This window comes from Pseudorasbora parva, chromosome 20 (genome assembly GCF_024679245.1).
Source record: "Pseudorasbora parva isolate DD20220531a chromosome 20, ASM2467924v1, whole genome shotgun sequence".
Classification (NCBI taxonomy): domain Eukaryota; kingdom Metazoa; phylum Chordata; class Actinopteri; order Cypriniformes; family Gobionidae; genus Pseudorasbora; species Pseudorasbora parva.
Window position 1 is genome coordinate 36,956,012 of NC_090191.1, and position 26,309 is coordinate 36,982,320.

Here is a 26,309-nt window from a genome sequence, read left to right on the forward strand (position 1 = left end):
CATCCCAAACTCACAGTGGCACAAACGCAAGCACTCACAGAAACCTGCAGAGCTTGCAAACATAAACACATTTTTTTCACCCAATAACACAGAAACAAAACACCAGCAGAGAGGACTGCTGCTGCCCTCAGCCTCAGCTGAATTCTGAAACGACCCCTGCAGCCGGGTGGCACCACAGACCGAGGGTAATTAGAGCAGGAAGGCCTGACATCAAACATCATACCAGCCAAGAGCCAGAGCCATCAAACAGCAGGCTAATTAAACACAGCCTGGAGAGACAGAAACTGGGTTAGCAGCTAAACAGATGCACTAAGATACGCAAAAAGCACTAAACCTACCTGACGCACCGTGATATTCTGTTACTTAGGGGTGTCGCAATATACCGGTACTGTCAATAACCGTAATATTTCAAATGAATATTACACAACACATAATAACATGACATGTAAATGATCCAGCAGCAGTATCTGGTTGACATCCCAGCATACAGTAGGTGGCTGTATTACACCTTAACGCTGGTGCCCAAAAACTTGACGTCGGATATGACAGACAAGACACTCTACCCGCACTCCAGGAAAGTTTGCTCACCAGCATGGAAGTTTTTGGGATTTCGCAAAAATGTCATCCCCAGACTTGCCGATAAAAAGTAAAAAGGGGGAAAAAACTACCAACCTCTTCACCCAACTCCGCCTCTGTTATCTTGAAGATTTGGACACCATACAGAAGAGAGCAAAGCCTTGTTTCCACCAAAATTACTCTGAACAATTTCTCCCAGGAATTTTTCCCCTAGATCTGTTGCTTTCTGCGTTTTTATCACGGTCTAAAGTGCCATGAAGATTAGTTCAGTGACGTAGGACTCCATACGACTTTCCAAAGCCCACTGGATTTCATCCTCTGCAAATAAACTTAATAAAGCCTGAACCTCGTTGTCAGTCCATCGTTCTTATTTTTTAAACTCCATTGTTGCAACAGATTTTAGCTTGAAATAAAATGCTACATGAGCTCAACCAAACAGCAAGTCCCACCCTCGAAAGTATCTGAAATTTGAAAAAGTATTACCTCGCAAGCAGTGCCAGTTTGAGGGGAAATCTTCATTTAGACCCTGATTCCTGCAGTCGAAACACAGAGTACCAGTGATGCGCAGGTAAATGTATAAACAGCCCGCACCCGACCAACGTTTTCAAATAACCTGCCCGCAACCCGGACCGCAAAAAAAAAGAAAATATTGAACCCGACCCACATTTCTACTAAAGTAGTAAATGCTCATTGTTGGGTCAATTTATTTATTAATTTACTTTGTTTCGTTTTCTTAACAATTAAGATGCTGCATGAGTTTATCCAGTTTAATCAAAGGGCGTGTCTCTCCCAACAAAAATCCTGCCCCTCTCATAAAATACATAAAAGTGACATTACTGAGCTACATGCGTTTAAAACGCAGAGGATCCTCATTGCCAATGCATTTCATAGTAAATTGTGTCTAGTACTATATAAATTACAAAGGTTTAATTGGCATCTTTATTATAAACGACCCGACCAACCGCTACCCAAATATCATTACAAATATTTTTGGATGACTCATAACTTCAGGTAACCCGCTCATTTTGGATCAACCCGTGCAACACTGCCGAGTACCACCCCAAAGTCCCTAGTTGCTGAGGAAAGTTCCTGCAGTGAAAACGTGGCTTAAGTTGCCTTAATTTTGCTAGTTCTGAAATGGGAAAAAAAAGTTACATTCATCTATTAGCCTCTCTTTATTTTAATATATTTATATCCCTCATTCGAATAAAAATTTTTTGGATTATCATACATTTATTTCAAATTTTATTAGAAAGCAGTATTTCTTTACATTTTTACCCAAAATAGGGAGAGGTGAGCCTTATAGAGCGCTAAACTTATTCAGCAGGAAGTGCACCAGAGGGACCCATGATTAATTAGTTCCAGGAAATGCCTAATATTATTGTGGACAAATACATCCAGCAAATGTTGTAGTTGAATAAAACACATTTTTCGACTGATTAAACATGAAGAGTAATTAAAACACCAATGCAACAGTAGTATGGTTTATCTGTGTTCTGTATATATTCTAATTGATTTTGTAATTGTATAGAATGCTATAAAATAATATAATTTCTTTTCCATTTCTATTCGACTTATAGCATTATTTATTTTTTTAAGATTTCTATAGATCTCGCAATATATCATTAGTGACACTGCAGTGAAACCTACCTCAACCTAAAAAAAAAACTTTTATTGAAGAGTTTTACTTTTCCAAGCAATTGGAAACCACTCAAAACACCTGCATTGGAAATCGAGCTAGATCATTTTGTCGGTTTTACTTTTGAGCTTTCAAATGTGTGTGGATTTGAAAAGCTTTTTTTTAAAGAAATGAATGCTTTTATTGAGCAAGGATTCATTAAATTGATCAACCGTGACAGTAAAAGACAATTATAATGTTGCAAAGTATTTATTTAAAAAAAATAAATGCTCCTCTTTTGAACTTAATATTTATCAAAGAATCCTGAATAAAAAGGTAAATAATATCCTTTGGATCTTTTACTGTAGGTCTTCTTCAAAATGTCAAATTATGAGTAAAAATGCTAGCCTGACAAGCCAGACCCACATCAAGATGTTTGGTCTGGAAACTCACCCTTGACAGCTCAATCCGAGGGGCGGATAAACGGTTGTCTTTCAAACTCTCTCTGCACATGATAGGATAGCGTTACCACCAACCAGAGCAACAAAGGTGAAACAGAGCTTGTTGATAGATTAAACATTCGCCATATCCGGTCAGCAAAACTCCAAACACATCTTCCCTTTTTCAGAATGACTTCAGTGCCGCTCTTTGCTCTTTTCTCAGAGAAAAGCTTAACTCCAAGTCTTCCAGAGTCGCGATCAGAGCTGATTCGAAAGACCGCCGTTCGCCAGTTTCTGTGATTACTAGAAGCACACAAATACAACTCGGCAGTTGTCATTATGGCCCCACCCACCGACTCTATACACGATGTGATTGGCCCGGCAAGAGTTAGGCGATTACAGCTCAAAAGGGTATCGAGAGTTGCTAGACGACACTCGCGGGCACATTAGGTTTGCTGCCGCTAGGGTGCATCTAGATTTCTAGGCTATAAAAATGCTATTTAATTATGTATTTTGGTACACAAAAATGCTAGCAATGAGTCTTTGATTTTAACTTAAACAAGTAATTTCCGTAAAAAAGAAAACTTTTTTCATGCTATATCAGACTGATGATAATGTACAACGACAACAAAATAAAAAAAAAAAAATGTTCATACTGATAAGGTTAGAAAATCCCCCAAATTCATCATAAATGGATTATGCCCCCTCCAAAATCTACCTAAATTTTTAACCTGTACATCACTCATATCAAAAGGGAAGTATGGAAAGCACAGCTCAAATCTTCAAATGAATGCTGGAGGAATCTCGGGCGAGATTGGCATTTTCAATTCTCTTTCTATCTCTTCCCACATACACACAAACAAAAAGTCCATTCCCATTGCCATGGCAACAGTCTTTCCTGGGACTTCTCAGCATCTTCTTTCTCACAGATCAGAATCTGTAATTTACCCCTTCGCACGCCCAAAGACAGAGCGAGAGAGAGAAAGATGGAGCGGGTGACAGAGTGGGTGAGCGAGCACAAAACAGAAGAGAGCGACAGAGAGAGAGAGAAAGACATAGAAGAAGCAGAATGATGTCTTTGTGTTTGACTACAAAGCATGAGATCTCCACGGCAACTCTGCTCCTCTGCGCCAAACTGCAGGCAAGTGAGACTAAAACGACATAAAAAAGGGCAAACACGAGAGAGAAAGATAAAGAGAGACAGCTAGCAAGCTTAACAGCGAGTGAAATTAGGCATATTACACGCATGACTGTACAAGCGGCTTCATAACCAACCGTTTGAATCAAGCAGGACTATAATACCAGGAGAAAGCCATCTGTTAGCAACCAAAATAAATGTGAACTTCACCTCTGAAAGCAAGGCTCTGGATCAGACACTGACATCAGCAAGGTATCAAGGCCTGTTGACGTGTTTGCGTGCATTAGCAAATCTGCAAAGATGTATCATCGCTGTCGTTTACATAGCGTAACGTAATTAGAGCCATAGAAATGGACAGATCTGGCAGTCCTGAGGTTCTTTCATCTGCCTGTCCACTCGACGATGCTTAAAGCACTTCAGCGCGTCATTAGCACGCTCTTCAAAATCACTCTCCCCCCGGCAGCAAACAAAAAGCATGTAAAGCCCAATGGTTTATGTGATGACTGATGGGAAGATGGAAGGAATAAATGCATTCATACAGAGGACTGCATGCAGGTCACAATGACAAAGGCTTAAGACGCATTTCTGTGTTTGAGCATGATAAAAGTAGCCTAGAAATCTAGACGCACCCTAGCGGCAGCAAATTTAATCTGCCTGCAAGTTTCGTCTAGCAACTCTCAATACCCTTCTGAGCTGTATTCCCCTAACTCTTGCCGGACCAATCACATCGTGTATAGAGTCGGTGGGCGGGGCCATAGTGACGGCCGAGTTGCAATTGCGTGCTTCTAGTAAACACAGAAACTGGCGAACGGCGGCGGTCTTTCGTATCAGCCTTGACCGCGACTCTGGAAGACTTGGAGTTAAGCTTTTCTCTGAGAAAAGAACGGCACTGAAGTCATTCTTGTTCAAAGTGCTGGTGAACATAAATTAACCATGTAACGTAACAATCAGACTTTATTGACTTAAAATTGCATATTAAGTTAAAATCGAAAGAATTATACTTTAAAAAACTAGTTCAAAAGTTTGGGATCAATAAGGCCATTTACACCTGGTATTAAGATGCATTTTGGTGGATCGGACCAATAGTGGACGATGCTAAATACAGGTGCAAACAGGGTCTAAAACGTTTTGAGCCTTTCCACTTCCAGCAGTAGTTGAAAACGCATTCGATCGGATTACTTTTGTGGTGTAGACGCTTATGTGGTCGAATGTGTTTGACAGCCACAAAACACTCTCCGCCTATGCACTTTCATTAGAAAGAAATATCCCATCTTTAATAGTTACAGTTACATATTTACAGTAGGCCTAAAAACTATGTCAGTGAACTATGAGGGCAAAAAAAATATTATAATAATCATCGTTCATTAATCGTAATCAAGATCAAATGTTCAATGAATCGAGACTTTGATTTTAGGTCAAATCGTCCAGCACTAACGGTAGTATAATTATTATTTTTATTATATTGTGAAGCCATTAATTTATCCAAATTAGTCAAAAAAATGTATCCAGTACGCACAATATATCTGTATAATTACTTTGATTATTTATTGACAATACTGGAGTATTTATTCATTATTTTGAAGTCCATTTAACTCGTAATATGCTGAGTCACAGTTTACTAAATGAAACACACAAAGACTCGAGTGGATTATTCAGCTTACAGCATCAACCACAATGGATTATGTTGATCTTAAATCAACTCACTCACATTGATACAAACACTGAAATATTCAGCTGGCAAATCTCAAAGCAAGCCATTCATCAGGGCACAAACCAAGATTAATTTGTCATGGAGACGAGGTCCAGACGCAGACGTCTTCTTAAATTCAGTGCGTCACTGGCCTCGGGTCTCTCCAGAAGCTCAAACACCTTCCTGAATTTAAATGTCATCAGAAGATCTTCAGCATGCAAACTTAATTACTCTCAAGTCAGAAATCAGAAGAGAAAAACAAACACGATCATTAAGAGTCCCAGCAGCATCTCTGTGCGAAGTACCATCCTCCATTACGGACGCTACTTTTCTCACACAAACACAAGCAAAAATCCTTGAGACAGGAATGTGGCGATACACAGATAATGTCGTCTGTCAGCCTAAAGTAAACACAAACACACACAATCCCTAAAATCAAAACATCTCAATTGCAGGACTTTATCTGTGACTGCGCCGCCACTGAATAACAGTGAGGGAAATATTTCAATTTTATTATTTACTATAGTGTTTTAAATCGCAAATCATTTTTATTCCCAGTCCTATTCCTCAGGTACGATTAAAGACCGTTCTCACCAAGAACGATAACAATAAAAAAAACTATTAGCATCCACACCAGAGGACATTCTGTTCATTCTAAGCGCACGCTGCAGTTTTGTCATCTGTGCTCTAAAGTCTGGTGGATTCTGATTGTCAGTGTTTATCATTCATTTTATATATAGCTATATCGTCATCATTAATGCCTTAAAGAGTTAGTTCACCAAAAAAAGAAATTTGTCATTAATGAATATATTAATGTCATTATGTGACATATGTGCCATATGTGACATCTGTGGGTTAGTTCGAACATTTGACATTTTGTTCCCAAAATAACAAAAACTACGACTTTATTCAGCTTCCATGTTTGTTTTCAGTCCTTAAATAAAGATTCAAACGGTCATGAATCAGCATATCAATTCATGATTCGGATCGCCAATGTCACGTGATTTCAGCAGTTTGGCAGTTTGGCACGTTACGAGTCATGAATCAATCCGCTGATTCATAACCCGTTCAAATGTTTGTTTGAGGATTGAAAACAGCCACGGAAAAGAAGACAATGCTGAATAAAGTCGTAGTTTTTGTTATTTTTGGACCAAAATGTATTTTCAATGCTTCAAGAGATTCTAACTAACCCACAGATGTCACATATGGACTACTTTGATGATGTTTCTACCTTTCTGGTCCTTCTGGAAAGGGACAGTATAATGCACATACGTTTTCAATGGAGAGACAGAAAGCTCTCGGACTAAATATAAAATATCTTAAACTGTGTTCTGAAGATGAACGGAGGTCTTACGAGTGTGGAACAACACTAGGGTGAGTGAAAGAAATGTCATTTTTAGGTGAACTAACCCTTTAAGAGTGATTTTTTTTAATGTCAACAAACTCAACACTTTTCTTGGAAGCATCTGTAGCTATCCAGATCAACTACATAACAATCCAATCATAATTTAGAGTAAGTATCACATGGCATGTTCGGAGTACAAACATCATAAAATGTCTTTTTTCATAATGTACACTAACTTATGACTATTAGGCAAATAGGAGATTGTGTACGCAAACATGAATGAAAATACACACAGGCTTCCCCTAACACCCACTCACAGCAGTCTAGAAACTATTGCCATGTTCTTATTATGCTCATAAGTGTGTGTCTGCACGTGTGGTGTCTGCAAGAGATAAGAGGATGATCACACACAATCCCCCATGACGAATGAAGCACAGAGCAGCACTGACTCCAGCAGGGAACTGCCTGTTCTCCATCTCTGATACACACATGCGCACACGTGTCAATGTAAGGTCAGACTGACATTACAGTCTTTGACCACATGACCAACAAGGCTGAACATTTGAAAGGAGCACACATACTGATGGGAATACCTTAATAGACCTAAAAGTTTTAGGTCGACGCATAGAGCAGAGAATAGACTGGGCACATGACTTGCTTGATGTAAAAAAAAAAAAAACGTATAAAACGCAATAATTTGCAAAAAACAATAACTTGCAGTCTCGCTCTGTCTGACATGCACGCGCACGCACACACGAACGATTTGCTAACACACTGCTGGTCACTTTCAGAAGTTGTAGCGATGCTTTCTTTTCCCAGAGAGAATGTGAAACACAAATGGTTTCATTCTCCTTTTTTATTTAAATAGATTTTACACTCGAATATAGTATCACATATCGAATATCGCAATATTTAACAAGATTACAAATTTGTATTTCCCATTTGAATGGTCAGCGTATGAGGTGGCTGCTGCTTGCGTTGCGACCTATATGCTTTATCTTCAAATTTGATGAAATGGTTCTCTAATCATTTGCTTATTATGTCATGCATACATCCCTCAAGTGCATACTGCATTCCCTTTTTCTTGCTCTCTCAGCCATTTCAACTGTTTGCCAAAAAATACTTAAAGCACTGTGTATCTAATTTGTATCTTTATTGTATTTTATTTATTTGTGCCATTTTAAAAAAATAAACATTTTTAAAAGTTTAAAATCATCTTGTACTGTGTGTAAGCTTCTGTGTGTAACAAAATTACCTTATTGTAAAAACACAAATACATTGAGTGAAGAAACATATATAGTTATCGTCTTTGGTGGCCAAGGCTAAATGAAAATCAGATAAAGCAATTGTGTCTTCAGAATACTTGGATATTACAGCTTCATTCATATCATATGGATGACTGTTACGATGTGTCATGAACTTTTTGAAGCTTGAAAATATTGATTGCCTACAAATTCAATGGAAGGACAAAAAAGTGTACAATAACATAAAAAATATTGATATGTTAGTTGTCCCGTGTGGTTTTGAAAATGCGGTAAATTTGCTGATATTAAATTTATATTGATCAAATTATCATGACAAAACTACTAAAAACTGACCAAAAAAAAAAAAAAAAAAAAAAAAAAAATCACCATAACCATGATGTATGTGTATGTCCAAACAAAGCATAAAAAATTCATTTACAGCTATTGCTTTTCCCTGACAATATTGCTTGGCTATTGAATAAATCTATATTTTTAATGTATTTATGTGTGCATTTATATATCCAACAGCTCAAATAATCCAGAAGCATGTCATCTAAATAAGCAGAAACTCTTACATGAATTAGGGTGGTCAAAAATTTTATGAGACATTTTACTAAACAATCATCATATTTAAATGTCACGTGTATCGTATCTGTAATAATAAGAAGATGGTACTTTTAGTTATTAAGCTGGTGAGCGATGAAGTAGTTTAAAAAGGGCGAGTACTAACAGGTCAATGAATAAGAACACCCATCCCTCCGTGTCCCAGAAGCATCTGCCATGTCCCACATTCAGTCTCTCTCTCTCTACCCGAGAGATGCTCCATTACTTTACTTAGCCTTATATTTTTAGCCCGTAGCACAGGCCAGCTTCCCTCCATCACCCAGATGTGTCACTTCACCACTCTATCAGCCCAGCTTCCTGCCACAACAAACCTTTCAGCAAAATACACTGAAAGACGCAGAGGTCAAAATCAAAATCTCTGCAAAGAAAGAGCACATTTGCCACTTCGACGGAGGCCTCAGCTGATATTGAACACCTCCAGATATAGGGCAGCTGTTTATCTGTGTGGCTGACCGTCCTGACACCTGACTGGCAGAAGGCTGCTAATTCCACGATCCTCTTTAAAGGCGTGTATACATGACGACCACAAACTTCCTGTCATTGTCCCCCCAGCAGGTGAATGGCATTCCAGAGCAGATTCACAAACAGACACCACAATAGGGGCAACAAAAACATGTGGTGAGACTTCTTGGCCCTTTGGGTATTGTTACGCACTGCCAAAAAGGGTTTTGCTACATCCTTAGGCCAATGTTCTAGAGTATACACACAACTATAAATAAACATGAAGCTAAAAAAAAAACCACACATTTGTTTGATGCTATAAAAACGGAACTGGGAAAATCAGTGCAAATGGGATAATAAAAAAAAAGGAAAAAAAAGAAAAGTAGGTCGGTTTATGTGGAATGGTGCACCGCAATGCGTTAGCTGCTTCAGCAGGTGATGTAACCCAGCCAAACTTTGGACAGGGAGTTTAACGCCCATCTGACTCAAAGTTAATCATTCCCTTCTCCTGCTCTCAATTAATAACCAGAAAAAGTGTGTATATTGATTTTTTTTTCCTTCACACTGTCAATAACAAACAAGTTCAGTTGACAAATTCATGGGTCCGTCTATCCTAAATGAAGCATGCAAAACACATTTAAACATGTCATTTTAATTATCAAAGAAGGGTTTTAAGGGATAAAATTATTGACTGCAGGGGGCCTTTAACTTAGATATCCATTTAAAATGTACGGCCTTTCTTATTTGGGGAAAATGGTTAGCAAATATTCATAACTCATCTTGTAGCACAGTTTTTGTCCAATTAAATAATCTCTTAAATGACAAGCAAAGTACCAAAAGCATAACAAATAATGGTTGAGAGCTTTGTTGTCACACCTCAATTTAGGAAATGCATTCATCCCCTTTTTCAAGTGTGACCCACTAATGAAGGGTTGATCTGCATCAACCAATCTACTCTTTTACCCAATACAACATACCTACTTTACAACTCACAGTGCTAACTAACCACCAGGTTTGGATTCGATGCTAACCAGTATTCACAACACCATAATAATGACATCTCTGCGTATAACAAATCTGAGGCTGTCCATCTCATGTCACACACTTAGAGTCCTGATATGAGCTCTGTTTCTGTTTGACTCTGCACAACACAGTGCTGTGCTAAAACCCCCACGGCCCTGCCTGTTCCTATGACAGATCATGTGCATAGATATTTCCAGACATCAGATAAATCACCCAAGACCTGAGGAATAAAACAAAAATGACCTACTGTGATCAAACTGTGAGGACAGCCTATAGGGTAAACGGAATATGCTTTAAAAGCAGACCTTGCACAAAGAGGGAATTATGGGATTGAGATATTAAAATTAGAGGGCAAAATGAAAAGGATTAGCCTAATTTTTTTCAGGTTTACCGCAAGTTAAGCATGCATTTCCCTCCCAAACAAAATGTTGAACTTATCCATTTAAACTTTATGTCTCACATAGCAAAAGTTTAATAAATAGAACTAATGTTGTAATTAACTAAACTATAATTGCTTATTTTGAAACTAAAACCAAAAGAAATCACTTAAAATTAAATCAACTTTAAATGTAATAAAGTATTTAAGACATTTAAACTTATTTCAACTAGTTCCCAAGACAGCATCTCATTTTCATTAAGTTTACCATGGTGTACTAAAACTACTAAAACTGAATGACACGCACACATATACACACTAATAGATATTAGACTAGACACATAAAAAAAAACACTATTAAACATGGAAAAAAACACCAAAATTACAAAGAAACTAAAAATACAACAGCAAAAAAGTTAATATAAAAACAGAAACATTCAAAAGGATAGAAATTATAATAGCACCTCAATAATACCAAACTGAACAGTGAATAGAATTATCTATCGATTCTCCAAATCACGTGTCCTCTGTAGTGTCGTGGAAAAATAGGATATAAAATTAAATTATAAATCAATAAGCAATTCCTAGCCACATAGACATTACTTTCTGTGACAGAATGTAGTAATAAAAAAACGGAACATTCCTTTAACACCGATTTCAAATAATATATTTTCTTTATTCAAACATGAGACGTATGAGATTACAGATGGCGCACAATCATTCAAAACAGTAAAAAATGAACTCTGACTCACAGATGACAAACTCCAGGTAACTTTATCAACCTCCATCCAAAAGAACAAAGTGTGCTTCACTGCAGAAAAATGAGAAAAAAAGACGAGTGCAGAGATCTGTGACGATCCGCTGTCGCTTAGAGACGCTGGAATGTAAACACCATGTGAGGCAGTGAGATCACTGTGGGCAACACACACACTCCTTCAGTCGAATGCGAGTGACACCAAAGTGTCTGTTCCCTTATCGGTGTGCCTCGCCATAAATATTTTAAAGGTAGGATGAAAGAAGTCTCAAAAGACACACTCTCACTGGAACAGACAGTTCTGGAACCGCGTCCTTAGGGGGCCGTTCACACAGGACACGTTCTTGAAACAGCTAGAGTGAAAGTGCAGAGGTCTCTCTCAAAACGCATTCTTTAAAGTTGAACTTTTTATGACAGTGGCTTAGACATGGCACATTCATGGTGCAAGATGTAGAAATCCAAATTAAGACATACTTATTGAGAAAAAAAAGTCTCACCATTAGAAGCCATGTCCCAAGCACACAATTATAACTATTTTCCATTTTAAAGGTCCCGTTCTACATATGTTTTCGAAGCTTTGATTATGTTTACAGTGTGCAATATAACATGAGTTCATGTTTTGCGTGTAAAAAAAAACAGTATTTTTCAAAAAATGTACTTATCTGTACAGCGCTGTTTTCTCTGTCCTAAAAACGGCCTGATGATTTCCTTGTTCTATGAAGTCCCTTCTTTTAGAAATACGTAATGAGTTCTGATTGGGCCAGCGCTTCCCGTGTTGTGATTGGACAGCAGCTTAGCACACTTTGCACGGAAAGGTCCCGCCTCTTACCATAACGGGGAGATGCAAGCGCTGAATGCGCGCTCTTCTCCACGTGAGAGAGCAACAACTCCACACCCCTTTTTTGCGTGTTCTTGTGGGCGGAGGGTTAGTCAACAAACGATTCTAGTGACATCATTACATCCCTGCACTTCCTGCTGTAGTCCAAACCGGCCGTTCGCTGTAGGCTTTGAAAGGGAACTTCTGTTAAATAAAATATCTTGCTTGGCATTGAACTTTGAGCTTTATAATTTTACAGGTATTATTTATGCTCTAACAGCAACATTCCACACTAACTAAAGTTTGAAAGATGAATCGCGAAGAACGGGACCTTTAAGGTGCAGTGTGTAATATTTATGAGGATCTAGGGTCAGAGATGTAGTAATATAATATACATAACTATGTTTTTAGTGGTGTATAAAGACCTTATATAATGAACAGTCATGTTTTCATTGCCTTAGAATGAGCCATTTCTATCTACATACTCCGCAGGTCTCCTTATAGTGAAGTCACCATTTTGCCCTGCCCACAGTGGCCCTAAACGGACAAAATGCTCTACAGAGAGCTAGCTAGTCTCTGCTGTCTCAGACGAAGACATCTTTGTCCTGTGTCAGCCACCGTAGATTCTCTAGGTGCTTTGAAAGGGAGGGGTGAGCAGTGGGCGGTTGCAATTCATAAGCTCACCACTAGATGCCGCTGAAATGTACACAGTGCACCTTTAACTATTTTTCAATAATATTTCAAGCACTGCAAAACCATGGTGAACATTGTGCATCTGAAGTGTCTCAGCTGAAGGATAATCTATTGTTTAATTACACATACTGGCCAAGTTCTCTTATCTCTTATATTTACGGTGGCCAATATATTGTGTATGTAACAAGCAATGTATTTATTATACTGTAATTTAAATAACTTCAAAAAAGAATGTAAATGACAATGCCATTTCTGCTGCTGTTCATAAATACCTGTTGTGATGTTGTACAATGCTCCTCTAGCATGTCACCCAAAATGTATCGCCATCAGTGTCCCAATATGTAGTGACCAGTGTACTTGCTCCTTACTAGGGTTGTCACCTAATAGTCAACTAAATGTTTGTCGATGAGAAGAGGCTTAGTCAACCAAATTTTAAGTAGTCTGTTAGTCACAGTAAGTGGCGAAGTCACGCAGTCCATGATGGACAAATTAACAGCATAAACCATTAACACGGCTAGTCTATGTGGTAGGATATCCAGATGTTCGTCTATCATTCACTGAACTCAAATTTGTAATAATATAAAAATAATTTATATTTTTAAAGGCCCATTATTATGGTTTAGTATTGCTTTGTAATGTAGAACAATGTTAGAAATATTGCATAGAATATCCTTCTCAGCCAGCAGCCTTATGTCCTGTGTGAAAGCCTGATGCAGATTCAAAGAGATTATCAGCCAATCAGCGCATAACACACTTACAGACTGACACACATGGCACAAATGGTGTCAAAGCAATGACCACAGAGGAAAGTAGGCCACTATATGGCGCAGAGAGCAAATGTAACACAGTTGGACCAAATGTGAGATGGCACTGGATGGTACTGTAGGAATTTTGTGTGTGTTGTGTGTGTGTATTTGTGGGATCTAGAAGCAGTCTGGCTCAGTCCGGCGCCATACAAAGAAACCTTTCAATATGGAGTTTGGTTGGAGAGAGAGCAGAACCAGGAACAGGCTCACACACACAGACAAGAAACATACACTCACATCACATGCTAAATGTACAGATACATTTACATGGGCAGACACAAATGAACCCATGCTATTGCTAGCACTATACACTAGTTTCAGGAACTGAAGTTATTTGAAGAGATCAGCAGATATTAAATCAGAGCTGCACGATTAATCGCTGATCTTGATTCAAACACCCAAGCGATCTCATTCCTAAATGACAATGTTTCTCCCGTGTCGATTAAACCTTTGACAAAATCACATCGGAACATTCAAATACTCGTTGGTGCAGCCGCTGAGCCGCTGTTTAAAACAGTCTTTTCACACAGTTTCATTATTCCAGTTACAAATATTCATATCAGAAGTACTGGGATAAAAGTTTATAGTTCGGAACATAAACACTGATGGCTACACATTGGCTATGAAAAGAACATCCCTTTTTGAAAGCAACATGGCGCTTGTAATAACGATTTTTTTTTGATTACATCATTATTACTGAATCATTTAACGACATTCATCCAGTAATGAAACGAGTGAAGTATGTACCAGTGAGTCAATCATTAATTCTGATCAATTAAGCATTTTAAATCTGCAGTCCATTTTTGTCGCCATCTGTTTGTAAATCTGCAATTGCTCCTCAGCGTGGATGAATCTAATGTTATGAGGAGTACGTGCGGCTGTCAGTCACCGCACCGGTGAGGATACTGTACTTCAGAATCACAGATTCTACGTCTTTGAAGTATGAACAAAATAAGAACTTGTCCTCTTAGCAAGTTACATGTCTGACACTTTTGTTCTGACCAACTGAGAAAAAAGCCTTACAATAAAATCATACTACCAACGGTGCTTAAATTTAGCGATCACTTAGCTCATATCATATCAAACCGTGCAAATCATTAATATTGTTATACGTTGTACTCAAATTGTTAATGTTAACAACATCAGCATTGCATGATATGTGCAGTGTTGTCACGATACCAAAATTATGACTTCGATATGATACCAGACTAAAATACCTCAATACTGATACTAAACAGATGATATGATTAATACGACAACATAACTTATGTTTCATTGTTGTATTTTTTTAACTTAAAATTCACTTGGCCAGCATGTTCCTGCGCTGGTTTTTGACCATTCCCTCCTCTAATTGCTGTAATAACTACCAATGTGAGCATCCTTACAGAGATCACATTATCAATCATGTTATCATTCACTAACCTTTCACTTCTCAACAGGTTGGGATGACCAAAATCTGATTTCATGATACGCGTAATTTAATATTTTTTGAATGTAATTTTATAATAATTATATATAGATTTTTAATTGTATATAACAGTGCTTTATTTTTCAGCTACTTTAGGTCTATTTAACAGCAAGTCAAGAAAGAAAGAAAAAAAACTAATATAAAACTGCTTAGTCTTCATTCTATAATTTAACTATACACTGATTCTTAATAAATATATTTTAGTTATTTAGCCAAGCATGTGGTGGTTTTCTATTTTCATTGGTGTTTGATTAGCATTAATCACACAGAATATTAGAAAAGGCTATAAATGATCCGCCACCTGCAGCATCCTCACATGCGATATTGCCTAATAGACCCCTCCTTTATGTGTACAGATGTGACGCAATGACGCAAAGACATGGTTGCATTTTCAGTGGAAAGCTACCAGTACCACTCAAATTATGACTCATTATTACAAGCTTACCGTTGTGAATCAGGCTAAGGTAAAGGACTGGCTGGGTATGTAATTGCTAAAAAATGGATTTTGGATCATTTTTAACCAAAAAGAGTAAAGGACTGTGGATTTAAATACACTGCAGCAATAAACATTTTGTCAGTACCTCTAGTAAATTACATTATTTTGTTTAGTTGTCTGTTCAGAACTGTGAGAGAATCGTGATTTTTTTTTTTTGTGTGTGAAAAAGTTATGATTTCCAATTAATCACGCAGCTCAACTAATGAACAATTAAGTAGAAAAGTCTGAATAGCAGCAAAGAATATGAGTCAAATTGATTAGATCTATCTCTAGCTATTAGTCTTGTTCTGGAAACCAAACGAGGACTTGAGGGAAAAGACAACAAGCACACAAATAAACACACACACACACACACACACACACACACACACACACACACATTCCTTGCATGTTTCAAATATCTTTCATTGTGAGGGGTGCAGGATCCAGGGCTACAGGCTACAATAGTTTTTCTCTCATAACACCCGGATAACACACCATAAGAGTTTGCCCTCATTTAGGTCTGTATTACACCCCTCTCTTCCTGTGTTTGGTAACTGGTTGTTCCTCCTGAAAGGTTAACATTGTTTAACTAGCCATTGGCAGATTACAGAACCATTTGGGGAAGTTTCCGCATGACTTGGCAAATACTTAATGTCAATCTCAGAGTCCTGAATCACAAACAGCAGCACAACATGACAGGAATATGATGTCATTACAGTGATGAGAGGGACATGCATGAACTCTCTAATTAGGTCATTTCCTGTGAGGTTCGCCACTTCTTCTTTAAGGAAGGCAGAAAAGAAGGTTCTGAACAATCCGTGGCCATGCTCACCTCCAATAATAATTAATATATTTTATAATTAATAACTGAGCCAAAGAAAGTGGAATAATCACAGTTGGAGCAGTCACTGTCAATACAGAAAATGTGATGGCAACAGATCTGGGACATATCCTTGAGAATGAGAATTAAGCGGACTTTCCACCGAAGGAACTTTACCCAGGAACCAGGAAATTTGGGGTGGTACTCGGTGTGTTTTGACCGCAGGAACCAGGGTCTAAATGAAGTTCCGGGTAAATATTTCCCCCTCCAAATGCCCTGCTCGCGAGGTAGTACTTTTTCAAAGTTCAGGAATGGCGGGACTTGGGCGCTGAACATGCTGATTGATTTAGCATTTTATTTCAACCGACATTTTTAAAAGTCTTTTGCAAGGTTCTCTTGTCAACATGAGCGCGATGCGCGCTGTCACGTCATGTAAGGACCCGACAGCGCGCATCGCGCTCATGTTGACAAGAGAGGAAAGTTCATTTTTCTGAGGGGTAAACTTTTTATTTCGTAAGTTATGAAGATAATGTTGGAATAATGACAAAGCGTATATTGCCCAAGGCAGTTTTTACTTTAAATGCACCTGACAGAAGAATTAGTTATTTCTGAGATGATTATTACACTTTACAACAAATAAATAGCTTATATAATACTGTATTAGTCCTGGTGGCCGTTAAGAGTTGCTATGGCTACAGTTAACACATTCCAGCTGGTGGAGAAAACAGCGTTGACATTTTTGATGCGGCAGACAAACTGCATGTGACAAAATGATTGCGATTGAAAGTCATCACATGTAAACGCCAGATCGGTTTAGATAACGTCTCATGTAAACAGTCCACTAAATCTTTCAATCGGAATGACAAAAAAAGTGTGCTTGTAAACGTGGCTAGTGTCGCGTAAAAATGATTACTGTCCGTCACTGACTTGAAGGAGCAGTCGCGCGCAGTCCTACATCACCGGACTAATTTGCCTAATCTTCACGGTACTTTAGATCACGGTGGAAACGCAGACAGTTACAGGTCTGGGGGGGTTGAAAAGTTCCTGTAAAAAAAGTTCCTGTTACAAATTGTTCCGAGTAATTTTGGTGGAAAAGGGGCTTTAGAGAGAAAACCAGAGAGACACAATAAAGAGGAGAAAAATGGAGAGAATTCTGGTTACCAAAAGCAACATGCCCTTTCTAGAAGACATTTACATTGCTAACAGGGTCCAAAAACTGTGAACCACTTCATGAACGTGAACTATTCAGCATAGAGGTAAAGACATGAGCTGAAAAACAACTTTCATATCACGGCCTCAACTGTACCAAAAATATATTATTAAAAATACCTATTCACATACATATATATTATGTATATGTATCAGAAAGAGACTAATATAAAATATATAATAAGCCACATTATTAAATCACAAAGGTTGGCTTTTTTTTTAAATCCCACCATGATAAATCACATGAATATACATTATGTATTAATTATATTATGAGATTAGTAGCTACCAGCAGTTCATATGACTATACTACTACTAATAACAATAATAATAAAATATAATTATAAAACATATTTAGTATATTTAATTGAATAGAATTAACACAAATAATATTTTATAATTATATAACTAATAATATTAATACAATTTAAATAAAAATATATAATACATTATATATTATTAATTATATAATAAATTTAATAAATATAATACATTTAACAAATATAATCATATAATAATAATAATAATAATAATAATAATAATAATAATAACAACAACATAAAAGGTTATAATGGTCGACCAAGAACGGATGACTTAATTAGTTAGATTGGCTACCAGTAACTCATAAGACTTTAGAACATACAATAATATTATTAATAATAATTATTATTATTATTATTATTAAATACATAATACAGATTATTATATTTAATAGAATAATTATATAACAAATTAAAAATAATACAAAACATTTTATAAATACAAAAATTCCATAATTTAATGCGAAAACTTTGTTGTTTTTTTATTATCAAATTTTGTTTTTCAAATTAATTATTGTGCTGGCAGTATATGCTTCTTTTTTTTTGTAGCTAGACATTTTGTAAACGCCTTAAACTCCTCTTAGAAAAGGTTAGTTGTTTTGTTTTGGTACCCATTAATAAGTCTCACAAGAACGTGTCCAATCATGCAGGCAGGTGAGCCTGACCCCAGTCTAATTTCTAAAAACAAAAAAGTCAACTCATTCAGGCAACCAAAACCCATTTCAAAAGTAATCAGGAAGATTGATGAATGATGTTCTGTGGCTTACGTGAGAAAGACGGTCTGATCTTTAAGAAAGACCAGAGCAGAGACCAACAGATGGAACAATGCTGACTTTTGTATCCGGTTTGTCTGACTATAGGCTTTTATGAAAAGTTTGTGGTGGGAGGAAGCAAGTGGGTGTGCAGTCAGAGGTGTATGTACTGTATGCAGAGCATCAGCTGTTCTTCAACAAATTAACGGTATCCCATCGTGTCCTTGACCTACTGAATGTACAAGAACCCCACTGCAAAGAGAACAAGAGACATTGATTCTCATATAACAACCCACTGCCTCACTGCGAGGAGCTTTGCACAGGTCAAGTTACATTAATGCCTGCAACAATGTGTTTCCTCCGTCTCTTACCTTACCTTACCCACAAACACCATGAGACCAAATCATTGCATGATTCTAGAGTGAGAAACATGCTGGCTACTTTATTTTCTCACATTTACACCAGTGGCGACGTTTCACAAAAAACCTGAGGTATGGCATAAAGTCCGTCTGGCAATACAACAACAACATTCAAATTAGCTTATATCTAAACAAAATGTGTTATGTGAAATGTGCCACTTCTGATTAAACTGAAAGTTTCCTAGAGACAGCATTGTATAAATGACGGTACCATACAAAACTAGTGTCTAATGACAAAGGTTAATATTTTGTATTTTATATTATCTTGTATTTCAGAGTACATCACACGTGCACATCACACATTCATGTACGTCACTGCGTAGCCTACAATGTGACTAACGTTATATAAACATGCAATATCGTTGACGAAAAAAGACAAGTCTAAAATGTATTTTAAAAATAAAAACTTGAACAAAAAGCAATGGTTTTGGTTTTGTCTGGGAAAAAAGAAGAGTGTTCGTGCTGGCAGTTGCCAGATTTCAGTCATTTAAATCCCTCAATCAAAGCTTTTTTGTGAAAAGAACATGTATACTATCCGGTGTTTTACCTAAACATGTGCAATCTGGCAACCATATGCACGCAAGCTCTCTCTCGTGCACATGCGCAGATCTGAAACAAGTAAACAAGTAAGATGCATATTATCAATCTCCATTTGAGATGTTCTGCTTAAAGTGTCATTCAGTCGTTCTGTGTTCTGTCAGGACTCACGAGCTGCTTCGCTGAACAACTGAACTTGTGTGAGCTGGTGAAATAAGCCAATAAGAGCAGAGCTCAACATTAGTCCTTTACATTATCCTAGGGACAATTTCTAGGGTTGTAAATGGACCTGTAAAACTATCTGGACAATTTTTGCTCTTAAATAAGCTACATACCCTCTATGTATCGATATCGGAGAACACTTTAACATTGTTCAATTGTAAACATTGTTTCAACTCATTTAACCTGTTTCAACCTTTAAAAGGAAACAACTACCATGTTTTCCAGACTATAAGTCACACTTTTTTTTCATAGTTTGGCTGGTCCTGCGACTTCTAGTCAGGTGCGACTTATATATCAAATTTAATTCATACTGACTGACAAGAATATACATTTAGCTACGTATATAGCCACAAGAGGGCGCTCTATGCTGCTCCTGCAGCCTAGACAGCAACTTAGAAAGACTGAACACAAATAAAATGCCCCCCATCCCCTTCAGCTCTGGCCATCTTGCTTTCAGTCCGCAATTCGCTTTCTTTGTTTTCTTTATTGCAGTTAAAGTAAACTCTGCTTTTCGCCAGTCCCTCACAAGTTTCTGACTCATGTCAGGCTTTCTTTCTGCAGCTTGATTACGCACAGTGAGCGGGCGGTCTCTTTCCTCTGCCGTAACGTGACTTTTAGTCCAGTGCGACTTATATATGTTTTTTTTCCTCTTCATGACGCATATTTGACTGATGCTACTTATAGTCCGGAATAAGTAGTTATAGTCCAGAAAATACGGTAGCTATGTTCAAACTGTCAACTCAAGGTAAACAAACAAATGTATTATATGATTTAAAAAATGTTTCAGTCACTCAGTATGCATTTTTAAAGGGATACTCTACCACTTTTTCATATTAAACTTTTTGAGTTTGTCACACCACAGAAAAATGTTATTAACCACCCAGCCAAATTTAAATGATAATAAAAGTTGCCAAGTAAATAAAATAAGAGATCAAAATCTTGAAAAAATGAGCAGTATTCTCTGCTCTCAAACGCTGGCTGTGCCAAAACCACCCCCACTCGCGGGAAAGCTACCTCCGCCTCACTCAAATGTCACCGCTACAGCCGGAATGGATGCTCCTAGCAGCTTATTAATTGGGTTTACAAAGCCATTAGGGATGTCAACGATTAATCGATGATCGATTAATTGTCGATAAGACATTTGATCGATAAGACTTATCGATCATCGATTAAGCAGGGTCATGCGCGTGCGTGAGGAAACGGGAGGAAAAATGATGCGAGCGTGCCCGAGTTCTATTTGGAACCATTTTACAGCTGGAGTCACACCTTCATCATGACTGCAAGCTTGCATGTGCATTCGCAGCCTTTTGTTTTGTGCAAATGTAAGTTGTAATATTGTGTTTATTTTGTGCAGGCCTATCTTTAGCTGATTTATCTCATAAGGATGCATTTGGTTAATAATTAACGTTAGAGGTGAGCGGTAGTAAAAGCGTGGCGGTGATCAGCTTCAGCGTGCAGCTCCAACAGCAATGCACAGCTAATAATGACTATGATTGGGACTGTCATGTTACAACATTAATGAGAACACTATTGTAGCCTAATAAAACATTGTGATTGTTAATTATTTGGGTTTATTTGCCGTGTTTCATTGCGTTGATCCAGGAAGAGCGCATGCACAACATGAGTCACGCATTCTGACTCGCGCATGTAACTTAGTTCACTTGTGCATTCGCATCAGATTGTGCTGAAGTAATTTGTAATATTACATTTATTTTGTGACGTAATATATGTGATCAGTCATATAGGATGCGTTTCTTTCAAGCGAAATAAAACGCACTAACAAATGGCTGCAGTCAGTGGTGGCTACCGGTTTTCATTCAGTGCTTCTGCTTTAGCGCATGCAGAGCAATGCATAATAACGATGATTGGGACGATCATATTATATAACAGAAATGAGAACACTATTTTAATAAATGGTTGTAAAGTCATTGGGTTTAGGTGCTGTGTTCAGAGCGTTGTTCCTAGAGCACGTGAACACCACGCGTCTCCCATTCTGAATATGAATATCAGCAACTCAATTCAAGTTCACTTGTCCATTCGCATCATTTTGTTAAGATATATAATTTGTAATATTTTGTTAACTTTATATAAATCTGATTAATCTCATATAGGAAGCTTTTTGTTGAGTTAAATAACGTGCTAGCAAAGCTTCAGTGTAACTTACCAGTGTTGATTCAGCGCATCAGCTTCAGCTCGTGCAGTTCAAACAGCAACGCGCAACTAATAATAACTATGATTGGGACTGTCACATTACATAACATTAATGAAAACAATATTTTAATAAATCGTTTTGAATTAACTGGGTTTAGGTGACGTTTCAGCACGTTGCTCTTGCAAGTGCGTCCACAAATTCTGAATAACAGATCTGAGGCGGCGTTCGTGTTGTGTTACATGTTATATTTGGTAATTAAATAAGTAGCCTAATGTAATTAAATTATAAATAACATCGACTAATTTTACAATCCCATAGCCCTTTGTTTAGATAAAAATCCTTATCATTCATTTGGTGAAGAATATGGCGTTTTGAGCAGCATTGCACATAGGCCTACTGTCATGCTGTCGGCTATAAGCCACTGCTGTAGACGCATATTTCAGTATTATGGTTAACGATTAATCGATTAATTGATCGTTAATTTAAACGACGATCGATCATGGGAATTTGTGAAAATTGACATCCCTAAAAGCCATACATGTTTGAGCCTCCAGAGCCAGAAACAAACTTAGAGGACATTGACATATTCGATAACCAACATCATCCCCCTCGATCTGCAACAGAATGGTCCATGCTTTTTCCCTCTCCGTTTTATGCAATTTAGCTAGCTATGTAAGTATCGTAAACGTAGCCAAATAAAGTTAGGCTAGCAATAAAAAACATAGAATAAAGTGTATTTTGCCACTTTATAGTCACATATCAAACTAAAAGATACAATAGAGATATTACAGATACAATATATACAGGTTTACAGATATAATAGTTGAAATCACTTGTCTAAGGAATCATATTGATGTAACTTATATAAACAAAACAAAATCACGTAAGAGGGTTGCAGGATTTAGTTACTGTGGACTAAATCCTGCTAAAATTTAGTTACTGTGGACTAATGTTACCTGCTGTAATTATAACATAAGCACACAGGAAACTTACACTCATTGGTGGGCACGTAACGTTATTGCAGATGATGTCGGCACCGGCTGTTGGCGAAATGGGAGGATGAATGCGGGAGATAGTCGGTTCAGCCCCATTCACTAGTAACAGCGATTATGAGTGAATCCCAGTCGTCTCCGACGAAAGTTTATAAAACTATCCTGTGTAAAATGATCACTATAGAGGCGGTTGTTGGTGGTGATCCTCAGCTCTCCATCAAAGTGGCTCTTCACAAAATGAATCCACCTCTTCTTGATATGATCGTTTTTTGGGTAAGGACACTGGTCACTTAAATAAGGACACTGGTCTGTTTTGTAAGTTGCTACATCCAGGTAACGCATTTCCGTAACGAAGGCATAGCTAGCTAGCAAACTGTAGGCTATAAGTATTCGCGATTCAGCAGCAAACTGATGCGAATGTACTCTAGTCATAGGCTCTAGTTATAGAGCCTCAGTGGCTCCAGTGCATTATCGACAGTAGAGGCGGGGCCAGGATAAGAGGCTCCAGTGCGTCATCGAGCCACCGCTTTAGCCCCGCCAAGAAAATCCGGAGCATAGCAATGGTGAAAAACTGTTTGACAGTCTAACTCTACAATTTAGTACTTCACAGTTCACAGTCTTTGCAATGTGTTTTAGCAATACATTTCTAACATTTATAATGTGTTTAGAATTTTTTTTTGTATAATTGCCTTAGATACATAACCTAGAAATCTAGACGCACCCTAGCGGCAGCAAATTTAATCTGCCCGCGAGTGTCGTCTAGCAACTCTCAATACCCTTCTGAGCTGTATTCGCCTAACTCTTGCCGGACCAATCACATCGTGTATAGAGTCGGTGGGCGGGGCCATAATGAGGAAGGCCGAGTTGCGTTTGCGTGCTTCTAGTAAACAGCTCTGATCGCGACTCTGGAAGACTTGCAGTTAAGCTTTTCTCTGAGAAAAGAACAAAGAACGGCACTGAAGTCATTCTTAAAAAGGGAAGATGTGTTCGGAGTTTTGCCGACCGGATACGGCGAATGTTTAATCTATCAACGAGCTCTGTTTCACCTTCGTTGCTCTGGTTGGTGTAGCGCTATCCTATCGCGTGCAGAGGGAGTTTGAAAGACAACTGTTTATCCCGCCCCTCGGATTGAGCCCTGTCTATGGTAAGTTTCCAGACCAAACATCTTGATGTGGGTCTGGCTTGTAAGGCTAGCCTTTACAGGGACTTTAACTAAAACGAGTTGATACCTCTCTCGTCTCAGTGCGTGCACTTAATCACTCTGACGCGCGGTGACATTCTGATAACATCTCCCCCTCCCCCTCCCCCCTATTGACAGAAATGAGAGGGGGAGGAGGAGATGTGAGGGAGGATTTTTCAGGCGTGACTTTTTACTACGGAGTTGAAGTACTCTCAAAAGTGCTATTCCGCGATTATTTCTAATAATCAGAAGAAGGTCTTAAACGCAGATGTTTAGATGACGAGCAGAACTCTTACATGGGATTTTCATTATTCTGAATATTCGCTAATAAGTTTGGTTATACCACACTCCGTTACCGGCCATTGTTATCATCTACTCGTATCAAATGAAAAATAAATTTTTATGAACATACTGAATATTATCCGGCACCATAATAAACATCCCAACGGTGGGCTTATGCAACTGCCTTTTACTGAAAATTTAGTTCACTAATCACTATAGTCTAGCACTAATTCAATAGACTGCAGTTTGTCAATCTAAAAACCAACGGTGTCCGGTTTCTAAGGATCATATCACTTCCAATCCAGATTTTCAGAGGAACAATTTAACATGATTTGAAGATTCCAAAACACCCAATTACCAACCAAACAACAAAGCATCTCATCTGTATAAAAAGACGTTTACACTTCACGCTATCAGAAAACACATTAGACAACCACATGCCCTGAAGAAGCTAGATAGAGGGATGAAATGGAACAGTTTATTAAGAAGACCAAAATAAAAGCGTAAAGTGCGCGTGGGAGTGTGAGAAAGCGAGAATAAGAGTGAGAGACGCTTTTTTTGTGACAAAAAAAATGGGCCATGCATAATCAGCATGATCTGCACCACAATAAAGACAGTGAAGTACAAAGGACTCAGAAGCGACAAAGGCCATGTAACCCTGCTCCTCTGTCACAACACACTAACACAACGTGAAACTGTATCATGAGCTTCATCTGGGTGAGGCATGGACCCATTGTCATCATGTTACATTCACTATCATCATCAAAAGCACAACTAGAGCACACAGAGAATCAACGGCGTGCCTATATCTTATATACCCAACATTTATCATCGCTATCACCATGTGGGTCACATTACATGCAGCCTCCCCAGACTGAAATCAGCCAAGCCACAGTCCCCAATTTGGGTCATCCATGCAACAGCTGCATGCCAGGCTGTGGAACGCACCCTCATTTCCATCTTAAGAGCTCCTGATTGAGAAATAGACATCATCCCTTGGATGGCAAACCTCTAAATTGGCCACCGGCTGCATCCAAACGAGGCACGTACTCAATCCATGCATGCATGTCTGCTCATTTGCGCCATTCAATGCACGCACATTTTCATCCGCTGCACTTGCTTGACTCACACAAATAGCCCTGGCATAACAGAGGGCATATGAAGTTGGCACCACACTGATGTTCTCTACGCTCAAGTGTTTTAAAAGCAACCCCTTTTGCTCTGCTGGAGGGCAGGAAAACATTTGTCCACGTTCACGATTCATTAAACCCATCAACACATTTTCCAGTGTTACGAAGTCACCTGTGGCTTGCCTTGAGAATGTGTAGATGACAACTAAATCTGAGGTTTGTCTAGTAACCTATTTAAAAATAGTGATTAATAATGTTAAGTGTTGACATTATAAATAGCCTTCATGCTGTCTTTACACTTCATCAAATGTAATAATATTTAAAGGGTTTGATATAACAAATTACTCTTAAAAATTCTCATAGAAATCATGATCACAAAGAAAACATGCTATTGATCACCTTTATGAATAAGTAACTGATTGATAATAGTTGTAAAATTGTAAGAGTGTTGTAACAGTAATAATATTTTTGGATGATTACCATTCTACCAAACAAATATAGGCCTATAATTATTATATACGCGTTTCTGAGTAAAAACAACAAACTATCAAGAACTTTTGGAAACTTTTCCAGGGAATAAAACGTTATTTAAATGGCCAAATATGGGATTAAATGGGTTAAGAGGTCTATCAGGCTTGGAAGTGCACTAACACGCATAACTGGTTCAAATGAACAGCTTGTAATATATGTTTATTCAACACAATAATTTAATGTCAGTATCATTATTCTATTTGTGGAAAGACAAACGTAAAACAAAACTACA

At 37.9% G+C, this 26,309-nt stretch overlaps 1 protein-coding gene across 2 annotated transcripts in view; it reads right to left on the reverse strand.

Annotated features, from left to right (window-relative positions):
• Nucleotides 1-26,309, reverse strand: part of cdk17 (cyclin dependent kinase 17) — a 53,179-nt gene that overhangs the window by 26,245 nt on the left and 625 nt on the right. Inside the window, exon 1 of one of the 2 annotated variants that reach the window (XM_067428236.1) lies at nucleotides 11,268-11,430. The exons of the other annotated variant lie outside the window; for it this stretch is intronic. The gene's annotated coding sequence lies outside the window, so the exon portion shown is untranslated. Of the gene's footprint in view, nucleotides 1-11,267; nucleotides 11,431-26,309 lie in introns of those variants that run through there. 2 annotated transcript variants of the gene reach the window in all.